Source organism: Oncorhynchus mykiss, chromosome 5 (assembly GCF_057628025.1).
Source record: "Oncorhynchus mykiss isolate SJ-2025 chromosome 5, ASM5762802v1, whole genome shotgun sequence".
NCBI classification, from domain to species: Eukaryota; Metazoa; Chordata; class Actinopteri; order Salmoniformes; family Salmonidae; genus Oncorhynchus; species Oncorhynchus mykiss.
Genome location: NC_143026.1, coordinates 48,614,862 through 48,632,864, shown reverse-complemented (window position 1 = coordinate 48,632,864; position 18,003 = coordinate 48,614,862). Strand labels below are relative to the sequence as shown.

The 18,003-nt window shown below is 44.4% G+C and overlaps 5 non-coding genes across 5 annotated transcripts; all 5 read right to left on the bottom strand.

Annotated features, from left to right (window-relative positions):
• Positions 1-4,781: 4,781 nt before the first annotated feature.
• Positions 4,782-4,853, bottom strand: trnad-guc (transfer RNA aspartic acid (anticodon GUC)). Its single transcript has one exon. It is a non-coding gene; the product is annotated as a tRNA-Asp (tRNA).
• A 723-nt stretch (positions 4,854-5,576) lies between these two features.
• On the bottom strand, positions 5,577-5,648 carry trnad-guc (transfer RNA aspartic acid (anticodon GUC)). The gene has a single exon. It is a non-coding gene; the product is annotated as a tRNA-Asp (tRNA).
• A 1,518-nt stretch (positions 5,649-7,166) lies between these two features.
• On the bottom strand, positions 7,167-7,238 carry trnad-guc (transfer RNA aspartic acid (anticodon GUC)). The gene has a single exon. It is a non-coding gene; the product is annotated as a tRNA-Asp (tRNA).
• A 5,496-nt stretch (positions 7,239-12,734) lies between these two features.
• Positions 12,735-12,806, bottom strand: trnad-guc (transfer RNA aspartic acid (anticodon GUC)). The gene has a single exon. It is a non-coding gene; the product is annotated as a tRNA-Asp (tRNA).
• A 723-nt stretch (positions 12,807-13,529) lies between these two features.
• trnad-guc (transfer RNA aspartic acid (anticodon GUC)) lies at positions 13,530-13,601 on the bottom strand. The gene has a single exon. It is a non-coding gene; the product is annotated as a tRNA-Asp (tRNA).
• Between the last annotated feature and the right edge of the window lie 4,402 nt (positions 13,602-18,003).

The following is an 18,003-nucleotide window of genomic DNA, read 5'->3' as shown; positions in this document are numbered from 1 at the left end:
TGTACTTTCTCCCCGTCGGGGAATTGAACCCCGGTCTCCCGCGTGACAGGCGGGGATACTCACCACTATACTAACGAGGAGCAGGTGGGTTGGGTCTTTGAAAAAACGTGGAGCATTGGTACTAACCCTAAATTTGGACTGTTGGGCTTAAACCCTTCTAACAAAAATATCTGTAGAGACTGAATGGTTGGAGCTAGGAACTACTATGACCCCGCTATGGAAAGCTGAGACTCTCACAAACACGTACATGTAATCGATTTTGCTCTATACCGCTCACAAGCCACACAATACTAGTTTGCAGGTGAGGCGTTTGTGGGTAATCCCAGGACATTGTCACAAATGCCAAACTCAAGACAGTTGTCACTGACAAGTTGGTTACTCTTTCCCATTTAACAACTAAAGCCTTGCAAAAAGTTAATCACCTCACACACTGGAAATCTGCAATGGATTCACCAAAGTCTACTGAGAATGAGTAAATGTTCAAAGTCTTATTTTTCAAGAGTCAGTTGAGAATTCGACCAAGACCAGAGATTTCTGTTTGCCTGGCAATCTAACACAGATTTCCTCCTCAGGGGTTTGCATACTTGTCGAAATGACATGTTCAAAACTTCCTGCATTGGCCGGGAATCGAACCCGGGCCTCCCGTGTGGCAGGCGAGAATTCTACCACTGAACAACCAATGCCTTGGAAGGCTGAGTTAACCTCAAAGGCAGGAAATTGTATCATAAAGCTTTTTTTCCAAGAATATGTTCCACTTTGTGGGCTCAGCAACATTATTCACCCTAAAAAAAGAGCTGTACTTTCTCCCCGTCGGGGAATTGAACACCGGTCTCCCGCGTGACAGGCGGGGATACTCACCACTATACTAACGAGGAGCAGGTGGGTTGGGTCTTTGAAAAAACGTGGAGCATTGGTACTAACCCTAAATTTGGACTGTTGGGCTTAAACCCTTCTAACAAAAATATCTGTAGAGACTGAATGGTTGGAGCTAGGAACTACTATGACCCCGCTATGGAAAGCTGAGACTCTCACAAACACGTACATGTAATCGATTTTGCTCTATACCGCTCACAAGCCACACAATACTAGTTTGCAGGTGAGGCGTTTGTGGGTAATCCCAGGACATTGTCACAAATGCCAAACTCAAGACAGTTGTCACTGACAAGTTGGTTACTCTTTCCCATTTAACAACTAAAGCCTTGCAAAAAGTTAATCACCTCACACACTGGAAATCTGCAATGGATTCACCAAAGTCTACTGAGAATGAGTAAATGTTCAAAGTCTTATTTTTCAAGAGTCAGTTGAGAATTCGACCAAGACCAGAGATTTCTGTTTGCCTGGCAATCTAACACAGATTTCCTCCTCAGGGGTTTGCATACTTGTCGAAATGACATGTTCAAAACTTCCTGCATTGGCCGGGAATCGAACCCGGGCCTCCCGTGTGGCAGGCGAGAATTCTACCACTGAACAACCAATGCCTTGGAAGGCTGAGTTAACCTCAAAGGCAGGAAATTGTATCATAAAGCTTTTTTTCCAAGAATATGTTCCACTTTGTGGGCTCAGCAACATTATTCACCCTAAAAAAAGAGCTGTACTTTCTCCCCGTCGGGGAATTGAACCCCGGTCTCCCGCGTGACAGGCGGGGATACACACCACTATACCAACGAGGAGCAGGTGGGTTGGGTCTTTGAAAAAACGTGGAGCATTGGTACTAACCCTAAATTTGGACTGTTGGGCTTAAACCCTTCTAACAAAAATATCTGTAGAGACTGAATGGTTGGAGCTAGGAACTACTATGACCCCGCTATGGAAAGCTGAGACTCTCACAAACACGTACATGTAATCGATTTTGCTCTATACCGCTCACAAGCCACACAATACTAGTTTGCAGGTGAGGCGTTTGTGGGTAATCCCAGGACATTGTCACAAATGCCAAACTCAAGACAGTTGTCACTGACAAGTTGGTTACTCTTTCCCATTTAACAACTAAAGCCTTGCAAAAAGTTAATCACCTCACACACTGGAAATCTGCAATGGATTCACCAAAGTCTACTGAGAATGAGTAAATGTTCAAAGTCTTATTTTTCAAGAGTCAGTTGAGAATTCGACCAAGACCAGAGATTTCTGTTTGCCTGGCAATCTAACACAGATTTCCTCCTCAGGGGTTTGCATACTTGTCGAAATGACATGTTCAAAACTTCCTGCATTGGCCGGGAATCGAACCCGGGCCTCCCGTGTGGCAGGCGAGAATTCTACCACTGAACAACCAATGCCTTGGAAGGCTGAGTTAACCTCAAAGGCAGGAAATTGTATCATAAAGCTTTTTTTCCAAGAATATGTTCCACTTTGTGGGCTCAGCAACATTATTCACCCTAAAAAAAGAGCTGTACTTTCTCCCCGTCGGGGAATTGAACACCGGTCTCCCGCGTGACAGGCGGGGATACTCACCACTATACTAACGAGGAGCAGGTGGGTTGGGTCTTTGAAAAAACGTGGAGCATTGGTACTAACCCTAAATTTGGACTGTTGGGCTTAAACCCTTCTAACAAAAATATCTGTAGAGACTGAATGGTTGGAGCTAGGAACTACTATGACCCCGCTATGGAAAGCTGAGACTCTCACAAACACGTACATGTAATCGATTTTGCTCTATACCGCTCACAAGCCACACAATACTAGTTTGCAGGTGAGGCGTTTGTGGGTAATCCCAGGACATTGTCACAAATGCCAAACTCAAGACAGTTGTCACTGACAAGTTGGTTACTCTTTCCCATTTAACAACTAAAGCCTTGCAAAAAGTTAATCACCTCACACACTGGAAATCTGCAATGGATTCACCAAAGTCTACTGAGAATGAGTAAATGTTCAAAGTCTTATTTTTCAAGAGTCAGTTGAGAATTCGACCAAGACCAGAGATTTCTGTTTGCCTGGCAATCTAACACAGATTTCCTCCTCAGGGGTTTGCATACTTGTCGAAATGACATGTTCAAAACTTCCTGCATTGGCCGGGAATCGAACCCGGGCCTCCCGTGTGGCAGGCGAGAATTCTACCACTGAACAACCAATGCCTTGGAAGGCTGAGTTAACCTCAAAGGCAGGAAATTGTATCATAAAGCTTTTTTTCCAAGAATATGTTCCACTTTGTGGGCTCAGCAACATTATTCACCCTAAAAAAAGAGCTGTACTTTCTCCCCGTCGGGGAATTGAACACCGGTCTCCCGCGTGACAGGCGGGGATACTCACCACTATACTAACGAGGAGCAGGTGGGTTGGGTCTTTGAAAAAACGTGGAGCATTGGTACTAACCCTAAATTTGGACTGTTGGGCTTAAACCCTTCTAACAAAAATATCTGTAGAGACTGAATGGTTGGAGCTAGGAACTACTATGACCCCGCTATGGAAAGCTGAGACTCTCACAAACACGTACATGTAATCGATTTTGCTCTATACCGCTCACAAGCCACACAATACTAGTTTGCAGGTGAGGCGTTTGTGGGTAATCCCAGGACATTGTCACAAATGCCAAACTCAAGACAGTTGTCACTGACAAGTTGGTTACTCTTTCCCATTTAACAACTAAAGCCTTGCAAAAAGTTAATCACCTCACACACTGGAAATCTGCAATGGATTCACCAAAGTCTACTGAGAATGAGTAAATGTTCAAAGTCTTATTTTTCAAGAGTCAGTTGAGAATTCGACCAAGACCAGAGATTTCTGTTTGCCTGGCAATCTAACACAGATTTCCTCCTCAGGGGTTTGCATACTTGTCGAAATGACATGTTCAAAACTTCCTGCATTGGCCGGGAATCGAACCCGGGCCTCCCGTGTGGCAGGCGAGAATTCAGGCGAGAATTCTACCACTGAACAACCAATGCCTTGGAAGGCTGAGTTAACCTCAAAGGCAGGAAATTGTATCATAAAGCTTTTTTTCCAAGAATATGTTCCACTCAGCAACATTATTCACCCTAAAAAAAGAGCTGTACTTTCTCCCCGTCGGGGAATTGAACACCGGTCTCCCGCGTGACAGGCGGGGATACTCACCACTATACTAACGAGGAGCAGGTGGGTTGGGTCTTTGAAAAAACGTGGAGCATTGGTACTAACCCTAAATTTGGACTGTTGGGCTTAAACCCTTCTAACAAAAATATCTGTAGAGACTGAATGGTTGGAGCTAGGAACTACTATGACCCCGCTATGGAAAGCTGAGACTCTCACAAACACGTACATGTAATCGATTTTGCTCTATACCGCTCACAAGCCACACAATACTAGTTTGCAGGTGAGGCGTTTGTGGGTAATCCCAGGACATTGTCACAAATGCCAAACTCAAGACAGTTGTCACTGACAAGTTGGTTACTCTTTCCCATTTAACAACTAAAGCCTTGCAAAAAGTTAATCACCTCACACACTGGAAATCTGCAATGGATTCACCAAAGTCTACTGAGAATGAGTAAATGTTCAAAGTCTTATTTTTCAAGAGTCAGTTGAGAATTCGACCAAGACCAGAGATTTCTGTTTGCCTGGCAATCTAACACAGATTTCCTCCTCAGGGGTTTGCATACTTGTCGAAATGACATGTTCAAAACTTCCTGCATTGGCCGGGAATCGAACCCGGGCCTCCCGTGTGGCAGGCGAGAATTCTACCACTGAACAACCAATGCCTTGGAAGGCTGAGTTAACCTCAAAGGCAGGAAATTGTATCATAAAGCTTTTTTTCCAAGAATATGTTCCACTTTGTGGGCTCAGCAACATTATTCACCCTAAAAAAAGAGCTGTACTTTCTCCCCGTCGGGGAATTGAACCCCGGTCTCCCGCGTGACAGGCGGGGATACTCACCACTATACCAACGAGGAGCAGGTGGGTTGGGTCTTTGAAAAAACGTGGAGCATTGGTACTAACCCTAAATTTGGACTGTTGGGCTTAAACCCTTCTAACAAAAATATCTGTAGAGACTGAATGGTTGGAGCTAGGAACTACTATGACCCCGCTATGGAAAGCTGAGACTCTCACAAACACGTACATGTAATCGATTTTGCTCTATACCGCTCACAAGCCACACAATACTAGTTTGCAGGTGAGGCGTTTGTGGGTAATCCCAGGACATTGTCACAAATGCCAAACTCAAGACAGTTGTCACTGACAAGTTGGTTACTCTTTCCCATTTAACAACTAAAGCCTTGCAAAAAGTTAATCACCTCACACACTGGAAATCTGCAATGGATTCACCAAAGTCTACTGAGAATGAGTAAATGTTCAAAGTCTTATTTTTCAAGAGTCAGTTGAGAATTCGACCAAGACCAGAGATTTCTGTTTGCCTGGCAATCTAACACAGATTTCCTCCTCAGGGGTTTGCATACTTGTCGAAATGACATGTTCAAAACTTCCTGCATTGGCCGGGAATCGAACCCGGGCCTCCCGTGTGGCAGGCGAGAATTCTACCACTGAACAACCAATGCCTTGGAAGGCTGAGTTAACCTCAAAGGCAGGAAATTGTATCATAAAGCTTTTTTTCCAAGAATATGTTCCACTTTGTGGGCTCAGCAACATTATTCACCCTAAAAAAAGAGCTGTACTTTCTCCCCGTCGGGGAATTGAACCCCGGTCTCCCGCGTGACAGGCGGGGATACTCACCACTATACCAACGAGGAGCAGGTGGGTTGGGTCTTTGAAAAAACGTGGAGCATTGGTACTAACCCTAAATTTGGACTGTTGGGCTTAAACCCTTCTAACAAAAATATCTGTAGAGACTGAATGGTTGGAGCTAGGAACTACTATGACCCCGCTATGGAAAGCTGAGACTCTCACAAACACGTACATGTAATCGATTTTGCTCTATACCGCTCACAAGCCACACAATACTAGTTTGCAGGTGAGGCGTTTGTGGGTAATCCCAGGACATTGTCACAAATGCCAAACTCAAGACAGTTGTCACTGACAAGTTGGTTACTCTTTCCCATTTAACAACTAAAGCCTTGCAAAAAGTTAATCACCTCACACACTGGAAATCTGCAATGGATTCACCAAAGTCTACTGAGAATGAGTAAATGTTCAAAGTCTTATTTTTCAAGAGTCAGTTGAGAATTCGACCAAGACCAGAGATTTCTGTTTGCCTGGCAATCTAACACAGATTTCCTCCTCAGGGGTTTGCATACTTGTCGAAATGACATGTTCAAAACTTCCTGCATTGGCCGGGAATCGAACCCGGGCCTCCCGTGTGGCAGGCGAGAATTCTACCACTGAACAACCAATGCCTTGGAAGGCTGAGTTAACCTCAAAGGCAGGAAATTGTATCATAAAGCTTTTTTTCCAAGAATATGTTCCACTTTGTGGGCTCAGCAACATTATTCACCCTAAAAAAAGAGCTGTACTTTCTCCCCGTCGGGGAATTGAACCCCGGTCTCCCGCATGACAGGCGGGGATACTCACCACTATACTAACGAGGAGCAGGTGGGTTGGGCCTTTGAAAAAACGTGGAGCATTGGTACTAACCCTAAATTTGGACTGTTGGGCTTAAACCCTTCTAACAAAAATATCTGTAGAGACTGAATGGTTGGAGCTAGGAACTACTATGACCCCGCTATGGAAAGCTGAGACTCTCACAAACACGTACATGTAATCGATTTTGCTCTATACCGCTCACAAGCCACACAATACTAGTTTGCAGGTGAGGCGTTTGTGGGTAATCCCAGGACATTGTCACAAATGCCAAACTCAAGACAGTTGTCACTGACAAGTTGGTTACTCTTTCCCATTTAACAACTAAAGCCTTGCAAAAAGTTAATCACCTCACACACTGGAAATCTGCAATGGATTCACCAAAGTCTACTGAGAATGAGTAAATGTTCAAAGTCTTATTTTTCAAGAGTCAGTTGAGAATTCGACCAAGACCAGAGATTTCTGTTTGCCTGGCAATCTAACACAGATTTCCTCCTCAGGGGTTTGCATACTTGTCGAAATGACATGTTCAAAACTTCCTGCATTGGCCGGGAATCGAACCCGGGCCTCCCGTGTGGCAGGCGAGAATTCTACCACTGAACAACCAATGCCTTGGAAGGCTGAGTTAACCTCAAAGGCAGGAAATTGTATCATAAAGCTTTTTTTCCAAGAATATGTTCCACTTTGTGGGCTCAGCAACATTATTCACCCTAAAAAAAGAGCTGTACTTTCTCCCCGTCGGGGAATTGAACCCCGGTCTCCCGCGTGACAGGCGGGGATACTCACCACTATACCAACGAGGAGCAGGTGGGTTGGGTCTTTGAAAAAACGTGGAGCATTGGTACTAACCCTAAATTTGGACTGTTGGGCTTAAACCCTTCTAACAAAAATATCTGTAGAGACTGAATGGTTGGAGCTAGGAACTACTATGACCCCGCTATGGAAAGCTGAGACTCTCACAAACACGTACATGTAATCGATTTTGCTCTATACCGCTCACAAGCCACACAATACTAGTTTGCAGGTGAGGCGTTTGTGGGTAATCCCAGGACATTGTCACAAATGCCAAACTCAAGACAGTTGTCACTGACAAGTTGGTTACTCTTTCCCATTTAACAACTAAAGCCTTGCAAAAAGTTAATCACCTCACACACTGGAAATCTGCAATGGATTCACCAAAGTCTACTGAGAATGAGTAAATGTTCAAAGTCTTATTTTTCAAGAGTCAGTTGAGAATTCGACCAAGACCAGAGATTTCTGTTTGCCTGGCAATCTAACACAGATTTCCTCCTCAGGGGTTTGCATACTTGTCGAAATGACATGTTCAAAACTTCCTGCATTGGCCGGGAATCGAACCCGGGCCTCCCGTGTGGCAGGCGAGAATTCTACCACTGAACAACCAATGCCTTGGAAGGCTGAGTTAACCTCAAAGGCAGGAAATTGTATCATAAAGCTTTTTTTCCAAGAATATGTTCCACTTTGTGGGCTCAGCAACATTATTCACCCTAAAAAAAGAGCTGTACTTTCTCCCCGTCGGGGAATTGAACCCCGGTCTCCCGCATGACAGGCGGGGATACTCACCACTATACTAACGAGGAGCAGGTGGGTTGGGCCTTTGAAAAAACGTGGAGCATTGGTACTAACCCTAAATTTGGACTGTTGGGCTTAAACCCTTCTAACAAAAATATCTGTAGAGACTGAATGGTTGGAGCTAGGAACTACTATGACCCCGCTATGGAAAGCTGAGACTCTCACAAACACGTACATGTAATCGATTTTGCTCTATACCGCTCACAAGCCACACAATACTAGTTTGCAGGTGAGGCGTTTGTGGGTAATCCCAGGACATTGTCACAAATGCCAAACTCAAGACAGTTGTCACTGACAAGTTGGTTACTCTTTCCCATTTAACAACTAAAGCCTTGCAAAAAGTTAATCACCTCACACACTGGAAATCTGCAATGGATTCACCAAAGTCTACTGAGAATGAGTAAATGTTCAAAGTCTTATTTTTCAAGAGTCAGTTGAGAATTCGACCAAGACCAGAGATTTCTGTTTGCCTGGCAATCTAACACAGATTTCCTCCTCAGGGGTTTGCATACTTGTCGAAATGACATGTTCAAAACTTCCTGCATTGGCCGGGAATCGAACCCGGGCCTCCCGTGTGGCAGGCGAGAATTCTACCACTGAACAACCAATGCCTTGGAAGGCTGAGTTAACCTCAAAGGCAGGAAATTGTATCATAAAGCTTTTTTTCCAAGAATATGTTCCACTTTGTGGGCTCAGCAACATTATTCACCCTAAAAAAAGAGCTGTACTTTCTCCCCGTCGGGGAATTGAACCCCGGTCTCCCGCGTGACAGGCGGGGATACTCACCACTATACTAACGAGGAGCAGGTGGGTTGGGTCTTTGAAAAAACGTGGAGCATTGGTACTAACCCTAAATTTGGACTGTTGGGCTTAAACCCTTCTAACAAAAATATCTGTAGAGACTGAATGGTTGGAGCTAGGAACTACTATGACCCCGCTATGGAAAGCTGAGACTCTCACAAACACGTACATGTAATCGATTTTGCTCTATACCGCTCACAAGCCACACAATACTAGTTTGCAGGTGAGGCGTTTGTGGGTAATCCCAGGACATTGTCACAAATGCCAAACTCAAGACAGTTGTCACTGACAAGTTGGTTACTCTTTCCCATTTAACAACTAAAGCCTTGCAAAAAGTTAATCACCTCACACACTGGAAATCTGCAATGGATTCACCAAAGTCTACTGAGAATGAGTAAATGTTCAAAGTCTTATTTTTCAAGAGTCAGTTGAGAATTCGACCAAGACCAGAGATTTCTGTTTGCCTGGCAATCTAACACAGATTTCCTCCTCAGGGGTTTGCATACTTGTCGAAATGACATGTTCAAAACTTCCTGCATTGGCCGGGAATCGAACCCGGGCCTCCCGTGTGGCAGGCGAGAATTCTACCACTGAACAACCAATGCCTTGGAAGGCTGAGTTAACCTCAAAGGCAGGAAATTGTATCATAAAGCTTTTTTTCCAAGAATATGTTCCACTTTGTGGGCTCAGCAACATTATTCACCCTAAAAAAAGAGCTGTACTTTCTCCCCGTCGGGGAATTGAACCCCGGTCTCCCGCGTGACAGGCGGGGATACTCACCACTATACTAACGAGGAGCAGGTGGGTTGGGTCTTTGAAAAAACGTGGAGCATTGGTACTAACCCTAAATTTGGACTGTTGGGCTTAAACCCTTCTAACAAAAATATCTGTAGAGACTGAATGGTTGGAGCTAGGAACTACTATGACCCCGCTATGGAAAGCTGAGACTCTCACAAACACGTACATGTAATCGATTTTGCTCTATACCGCTCACAAGCCACACAATACTAGTTTGCAGGTGAGGCGTTTGTGGGTAATCCCAGGACATTGTCACAAATGCCAAACTCAAGACAGTTGTCACTGACAAGTTGGTTACTCTTTCCCATTTAACAACTAAAGCCTTGCAAAAAGTTAATCACCTCACACACTGGAAATCTGCAATGGATTCACCAAAGTCTACTGAGAATGAGTAAATGTTCAAAGTCTTATTTTTCAAGAGTCAGTTGAGAATTCGACCAAGACCAGAGATTTCTGTTTGCCTGGCAATCTAACACAGATTTCCTCCTCAGGGGTTTGCATACTTGTCGAAATGACATGTTCAAAACTTCCTGCATTGGCCGGGAATCGAACCCGGGCCTCCCGTGTGGCAGGCGAGAATTCTACCACTGAACAACCAATGCCTTGGAAGGCTGAGTTAACCTCAAAGGCAGGAAATTGTATCATAAAGCTTTTTTTCCAAGAATATGTTCCACTTTGTGGGCTCAGCAACATTATTCACCCTAAAAAAAGAGCTGTACTTTCTCCCCGTCGGGGAATTGAACCCCGGTCTCCCGCGTGACAGGCGGGGATACACACCACTATACCAACGAGGAGCAGGTGGGTTGGGTCTTTGAAAAAACGTGGAGCATTGGTACTAACCCTAAATTTGGACTGTTGGGCTTAAACCCTTCTAACAAAAATATCTGTAGAGACTGAATGGTTGGAGCTAGGAACTACTATGACCCCGCTATGGAAAGCTGAGACTCTCACAAACACGTACATGTAATCGATTTTGCTCTATACCGCTCACAAGCCACACAATACTAGTTTGCAGGTGAGGCGTTTGTGGGTAATCCCAGGACATTGTCACAAATGCCAAACTCAAGACAGTTGTCACTGACAAGTTGGTTACTCTTTCCCATTTAACAACTAAAGCCTTGCAAAAAGTTAATCACCTCACACACTGGAAATCTGCAATGGATTCACCAAAGTCTACTGAGAATGAGTAAATGTTCAAAGTCTTATTTTTCAAGAGTCAGTTGAGAATTCGACCAAGACCAGAGATTTCTGTTTGCCTGGCAATCTAACACAGATTTCCTCCTCAGGGGTTTGCATACTTGTCGAAATGACATGTTCAAAACTTCCTGCATTGGCCGGGAATCGAACCCGGGCCTCCCGTGTGGCAGGCGAGAATTCTACCACTGAACAACCAATGCCTTGGAAGGCTGAGTTAACCTCAAAGGCAGGAAATTGTATCATAAAGCTTTTTTTCCAAGAATATGTTCCACTTTGTGGGCTCAGCAACATTATTCACCCTAAAAAAAGAGCTGTACTTTCTCCCCGTCGGGGAATTGAACACCGGTCTCCCGCGTGACAGGCGGGGATACTCACCACTATACTAACGAGGAGCAGGTGGGTTGGGTCTTTGAAAAAACGTGGAGCATTGGTACTAACCCTAAATTTGGACTGTTGGGCTTAAACCCTTCTAACAAAAATATCTGTAGAGACTGAATGGTTGGAGCTAGGAACTACTATGACCCCGCTATGGAAAGCTGAGACTCTCACAAACACGTACATGTAATCGATTTTGCTCTATACCGCTCACAAGCCACACAATACTAGTTTGCAGGTGAGGCGTTTGTGGGTAATCCCAGGACATTGTCACAAATGCCAAACTCAAGACAGTTGTCACTGACAAGTTGGTTACTCTTTCCCATTTAACAACTAAAGCCTTGCAAAAAGTTAATCACCTCACACTCTGGAAATCTGCAATGGATTCACCAAAGTCTACTGAGAATGAGTAAATGTTCAAAGTCTTATTTTTCAAGAGTCAGTTGAGAATTCGACCAAGACCAGAGATTTCTGTTTGCCTGGCAATCTAACACAGATTTCCTCCTCAGGGGTTTGCATACTTGTCGAAATGACATGTTCAAAACTTCCTGCATTGGCCGGGAATCGAACCCGGGCCTCCCGTGTGGCAGGCGAGAATTCAGGCGAGAATTCTACCACTGAACAACCAATGCCTTGGAAGGCTGAGTTAACCTCAAAGGCAGGAAATTGTATCATAAAGCTTTTTTTCCAAGAATATGTTCCACTCAGCAACATTATTCACCCTAAAAAAAGAGCTGTACTTTCTCCCCGTCGGGGAATTGAACACCGGTCTCCCGCGTGACAGGCGGGGATACTCACCACTATACTAACGAGGAGCAGGTGGGTTGGGTCTTTGAAAAAACGTGGAGCATTGGTACTAACCCTAAATTTGGACTGTTGGGCTTAAACCCTTCTAACAAAAATATCTGTAGAGACTGAATGGTTGGAGCTAGGAACTACTATGACCCCGCTATGGAAAGCTGAGACTCTCACAAACACGTACATGTAATCGATTTTGCTCTATACCGCTCACAAGCCACACAATACTAGTTTGCAGGTGAGGCGTTTGTGGGTAATCCCAGGACATTGTCACAAATGCCAAACTCAAGACAGTTGTCACTGACAAGTTGGTTACTCTTTCCCATTTAACAACTAAAGCCTTGCAAAAAGTTAATCACCTCACACACTGGAAATCTGCAATGGATTCACCAAAGTCTACTGAGAATGAGTAAATGTTCAAAGTCTTATTTTTCAAGAGTCAGTTGAGAATTCGACCAAGACCAGAGATTTCTGTTTGCCTGGCAATCTAACACAGATTTCCTCCTCAGGGGTTTGCATACTTGTCGAAATGACATGTTCAAAACTTCCTGCATTGGCCGGGAATCGAACCCGGGCCTCCCGTGTGGCAGGCGAGAATTCTACCACTGAACAACCAATGCCTTGGAAGGCTGAGTTAACCTCAAAGGCAGGAAATTGTATCATAAAGCTTTTTTTCCAAGAATATGTTCCACTTTGTGGGCTCAGCAACATTATTCACCCTAAAAAAAGAGCTGTACTTTCTCCCCGTCGGGGAATTGAACCCCGGTCTCCCGCGTGACAGGCGGGGATACTCACCACTATACCAACGAGGAGCAGGTGGGTTGGGTCTTTGAAAAAACGTGGAGCATTGGTACTAACCCTAAATTTGGACTGTTGGGCTTAAACCCTTCTAACAAAAATATCTGTAGAGACTGAATGGTTGGAGCTAGGAACTACTATGACCCCGCTATGGAAAGCTGAGACTCTCACAAACACGTACATGTAATCGATTTTGCTCTATACCGCTCACAAGCCACACAATACTAGTTTGCAGGTGAGGCGTTTGTGGGTAATCCCAGGACATTGTCACAAATGCCAAACTCAAGACAGTTGTCACTGACAAGTTGGTTACTCTTTCCCATTTAACAACTAAAGCCTTGCAAAAAGTTAATCACCTCACACACTGGAAATCTGCAATGGATTCACCAAAGTCTACTGAGAATGAGTAAATGTTCAAAGTCTTATTTTTCAAGAGTCAGTTGAGAATTCGACCAAGACCAGAGATTTCTGTTTGCCTGGCAATCTAACACAGATTTCCTCCTCAGGGGTTTGCATACTTGTCGAAATGACATGTTCAAAACTTCCTGCATTGGCCGGGAATCGAACCCGGGCCTCCCGTGTGGCAGGCGAGAATTCTACCACTGAACAACCAATGCCTTGGAAGGCTGAGTTAACCTCAAAGGCAGGAAATTGTATCATAAAGCTTTTTTTCCAAGAATATGTTCCACTTTGTGGGCTCAGCAACATTATTCACCCTAAAAAAAGAGCTGTACTTTCTCCCCGTCGGGGAATTGAACCCCGGTCTCCCGCGTGACAGGCGGGGATACTCACCACTATACCAACGAGGAGCAGGTGGGTTGGGTCTTTGAAAAAACGTGGAGCATTGGTACTAACCCTAAATTTGGACTGTTGGGCTTAAACCCTTCTAACAAAAATATCTGTAGAGACTGAATGGTTGGAGCTAGGAACTACTATGACCCCGCTATGGAAAGCTGAGACTCTCACAAACACGTACATGTAATCGATTTTGCTCTATACCGCTCACAAGCCACACAATACTAGTTTGCAGGTGAGGCGTTTGTGGGTAATCCCAGGACATTGTCACAAATGCCAAACTCAAGACAGTTGTCACTGACAAGTTGGTTACTCTTTCCCATTTAACAACTAAAGCCTTGCAAAAAGTTAATCACCTCACACACTGGAAATCTGCAATGGATTCACCAAAGTCTACTGAGAATGAGTAAATGTTCAAAGTCTTATTTTTCAAGAGTCAGTTGAGAATTCGACCAAGACCAGAGATTTCTGTTTGCCTGGCAATCTAACACAGATTTCCTCCTCAGGGGTTTGCATACTTGTCGAAATGACATGTTCAAAACTTCCTGCATTGGCCGGGAATCGAACCCGGGCCTCCCGTGTGGCAGGCGAGAATTCTACCACTGAACAACCAATGCCTTGGAAGGCTGAGTTAACCTCAAAGGCAGGAAATTGTATCATAAAGCTTTTTTTCCAAGAATATGTTCCACTTTGTGGGCTCAGCAACATTATTCACCCTAAAAAAAGAGCTGTACTTTCTCCCCGTCGGGGAATTGAACCCCGGTCTCCCGCATGACAGGCGGGGATACTCACCACTATACTAACGAGGAGCAGGTGGGTTGGGCCTTTGAAAAAACGTGGAGCATTGGTACTAACCCTAAATTTGGACTGTTGGGCTTAAACCCTTCTAACAAAAATATCTGTAGAGACTGAATGGTTGGAGCTAGGAACTACTATGACCCCGCTATGGAAAGCTGAGACTCTCACAAACACGTACATGTAATCGATTTTGCTCTATACCGCTCACAAGCCACACAATACTAGTTTGCAGGTGAGGCGTTTGTGGGTAATCCCAGGACATTGTCACAAATGCCAAACTCAAGACAGTTGTCACTGACAAGTTGGTTACTCTTTCCCATTTAACAACTAAAGCCTTGCAAAAAGTTAATCACCTCACACACTGGAAATCTGCAATGGATTCACCAAAGTCTACTGAGAATGAGTAAATGTTCAAAGTCTTATTTTTCAAGAGTCAGTTGAGAATTCGACCAAGACCAGAGATTTCTGTTTGCCTGGCAATCTAACACAGATTTCCTCCTCAGGGGTTTGCATACTTGTCGAAATGACATGTTCAAAACTTCCTGCATTGGCCGGGAATCGAACCCGGGCCTCCCGCGTGGCAGGCGAGAATTCTACCACTGAACAACCAATGCCTTGGAAGGCTGAGTTAACCTCAAAGGCAGGAAATTGTATCATAAAGCTTTTTTTCCAAGAATATGTTCCACTTTGTGGGCTCAGCAACATTATTCACCCTAAAAAAAGAGCTGTACTTTCTCCCCGTCGGGGAATTGAACCCCGGTCTCCCGCGTGACAGGCGGGGATACTCACCACTATACTAACGAGGAGCAGGTGGGTTGGGTCTTTGAAAAAACGTGGAGCATTGGTACTAACCCTAAATTTGGACTGTTGGGCTTAAACCCTTCTAACAAAAATATCTGTAGAGACTGAATGGTTGGAGCTAGGAACTACTATGACCCCGCTATGGAAAGCTGAGACTCTCACAAACACGTACATGTAATCGATTTTGCTCTATACCGCTCACAAGCCACACAATACTAGTTTGCAGGTGAGGCGTTTGTGGGTAATCCCAGGACATTGTCACAAATGCCAAACTCAAGACAGTTGTCACTGACAAGTTGGTTACTCTTTCCCATTTAACAACTAAAGCCTTGCAAAAAGTTATTCACCTCACACACTGGAAATCTGCAATGGATTCACCAAAGTCTACTGAGAATGAGTAAATGTTCAAAGTCTTATTTTTCAAGAGTCAGTTGAGAATTCGACCAAGACCAGAGATTTCTGTTTGCCTGGCAATCTAACACAGATTTCCTCCTCAGGGGTTTGCATACTTGTCGAAATGACATGTTCAAAACTTCCTGCATTGGCCGGGAATCGAACCCGGGCCTCCCGCGTGGCAGGCGAGAATTCTACCACTGAACAACCAATGCCTTGGAAGGCTGAGTTAACCTCAAAGGCAGGAAATTGTATCATAAAGCTTTTTTTCCAAGAATATGTTCCACTTTGTGGGCTCAGCAACATTATTCACCCTAAAAAAAGAGCTGTACTTTCTCCCCGTCGGGGAATTGAACCCCGGTCTCCCGCGTGACAGGCGGGGATACTCACCACTATACTAACGAGGAGCAGGTGGGTTGGGTCTTTGAAAAAACGTGGAGCATTGGTACTAACCCTAAATTTGGACTGTTGGGCTTAAACCCTTCTAACAAAAATATCTGTAGAGACTGAATGGTTGGAGCTAGGAACTACTATGACCCCGCTATGGAAAGCTGAGACTCTCACAAACACGTACATGTAATCGATTTTGCTCTATACCGCTCACAAGCCACACAATACTAGTTTGCAGGTGAGGCGTTCGTGGGTAATCCCAGGACATTGTCACAAATGCCAAACTCAAGACAGTTGTCACTGACAAGTTGGTTACTCTTTCCCATTTAACAACTAAAGCCTTGCAAAAAGTGAATCACCTCACACACTGGAAATCTGCAATGGATTCACCAAAGTCTACTGAGAATGAGTAAATGTTCAAAGTCTTATTTTTCAAGAGTCAGTTGAGAATTCGACCAAGACCAGAGATTTCTGTTTGCCTGGCAATCTAACACAGATTTCCTCCTCAGGGGTTTGCATACTTGTCGAAATGACATGTTCAAAACTTCCTGCATTGGCCGGGAATCGAACCCGGGCCTCCCGTGTGGCAGGCGAGAATTCTACCACTGAACAACCAATGCCTTGGAAGGCTGAGTTAACCTCAAAGGCAGGAAATTGTATCATAAAGCTTTTTTTCCAAGAATATGTTCCACTTTGTGGGCTCAGCAACATTATTCACCCTAAAAAAAGAGCTGTACTTTCTCCCCGTCGGGGAATTGAACCCCGGTCTCCCGCATGACAGGCGGGGATACTCACCACTATACTAACGAGGAGCAGGTGGGTTGGGCCTTTGAAAAAACGTGGAGCATTGGTACTAACCCTAAATTTGGACTGTTGGGCTTAAACCCTTCTAACAAAAATATCTGTAGAGACTGAATGGTTGGAGCTAGGAACTACTATGACCCCGCTATGGAAAGCTGAGACTCTCACAAACACGTACATGTAATCGATTTTGCTCTATACCGCTCACAAGCCACACAATACTAGTTTGCAGGTGAGGCGTTTGTGGGTAATCCCAGGACATTGTCACAAATGCCAAACTCAAGACAGTTGTCACTGACAAGTTGGTTACTCTTTCCCATTTAACAACTAAAGCCTTGCAAAAAGTTAATCACCTCACACACTGGAAATCTGCAATGGATTCACCAAAGTCTACTGAGAATGAGTAAATGTTCAAAGTCTTATTTTTCAAGAGTCAGTTGAGAATTCGACCAAGACCAGAGATTTCTGTTTGCCTGGCAATCTAACACAGATTTCCTCCTCAGGGGTTTGCATACTTGTCGAAATGACATGTTCAAAACTTCCTGCATTGGCCGGGAATCGAACCCTGGCCTCCCGCGTGGCAGGCGAGAATTCTACCACTGAACAACCAATGCCTTGGAAGGCTGAGTTAACCTCAAAGGCAGGAAATTGTATCATAAAGCTTTTTTTCCAAGAATATGTTCCACTTTGTGGGCTCAGCAACATTATTCACCCTAAAAAAAGAGCTGTACTTTCTCCCCGTCGGGGAATTGAACCCCGGTCTCCCGCGTGACAGGCGGGGATACTCACCACTATACTAACGAGGAGCAGGTGGGTTGGGTCTTTGAAAAAACGTGGAGCATTGGTACTAACCCTAAATTTGGACTGTTGGGCTTAAACCCTTCTAACAAAAATATCTGTAGAGACTGAATGGTTGGAGCTAGGAACTACTATGACCCCGCTATGGAAAGCTGAGACTCTCACAAACACGTACATGTAATCGATTTTGCTCTATACCGCTCACAAGCCACACAATACTAGTTTGCAGGTGAGGCGTTTGTGGGTAATCCCAGGACATTGTCACAAATGCCAAACTCAAGACAGTTGTCACTGACAAGTTGGTTACTCTTTCCCATTTAACAACTAAAGCCTTGCAAAAAGTTATTCACCTCACACACTGGAAATCTGCAATGGATTCACCAAAGTCTACTGAGAATGAGTAAATGTTCAAAGTCTTATTTTTCAAGAGTCAGT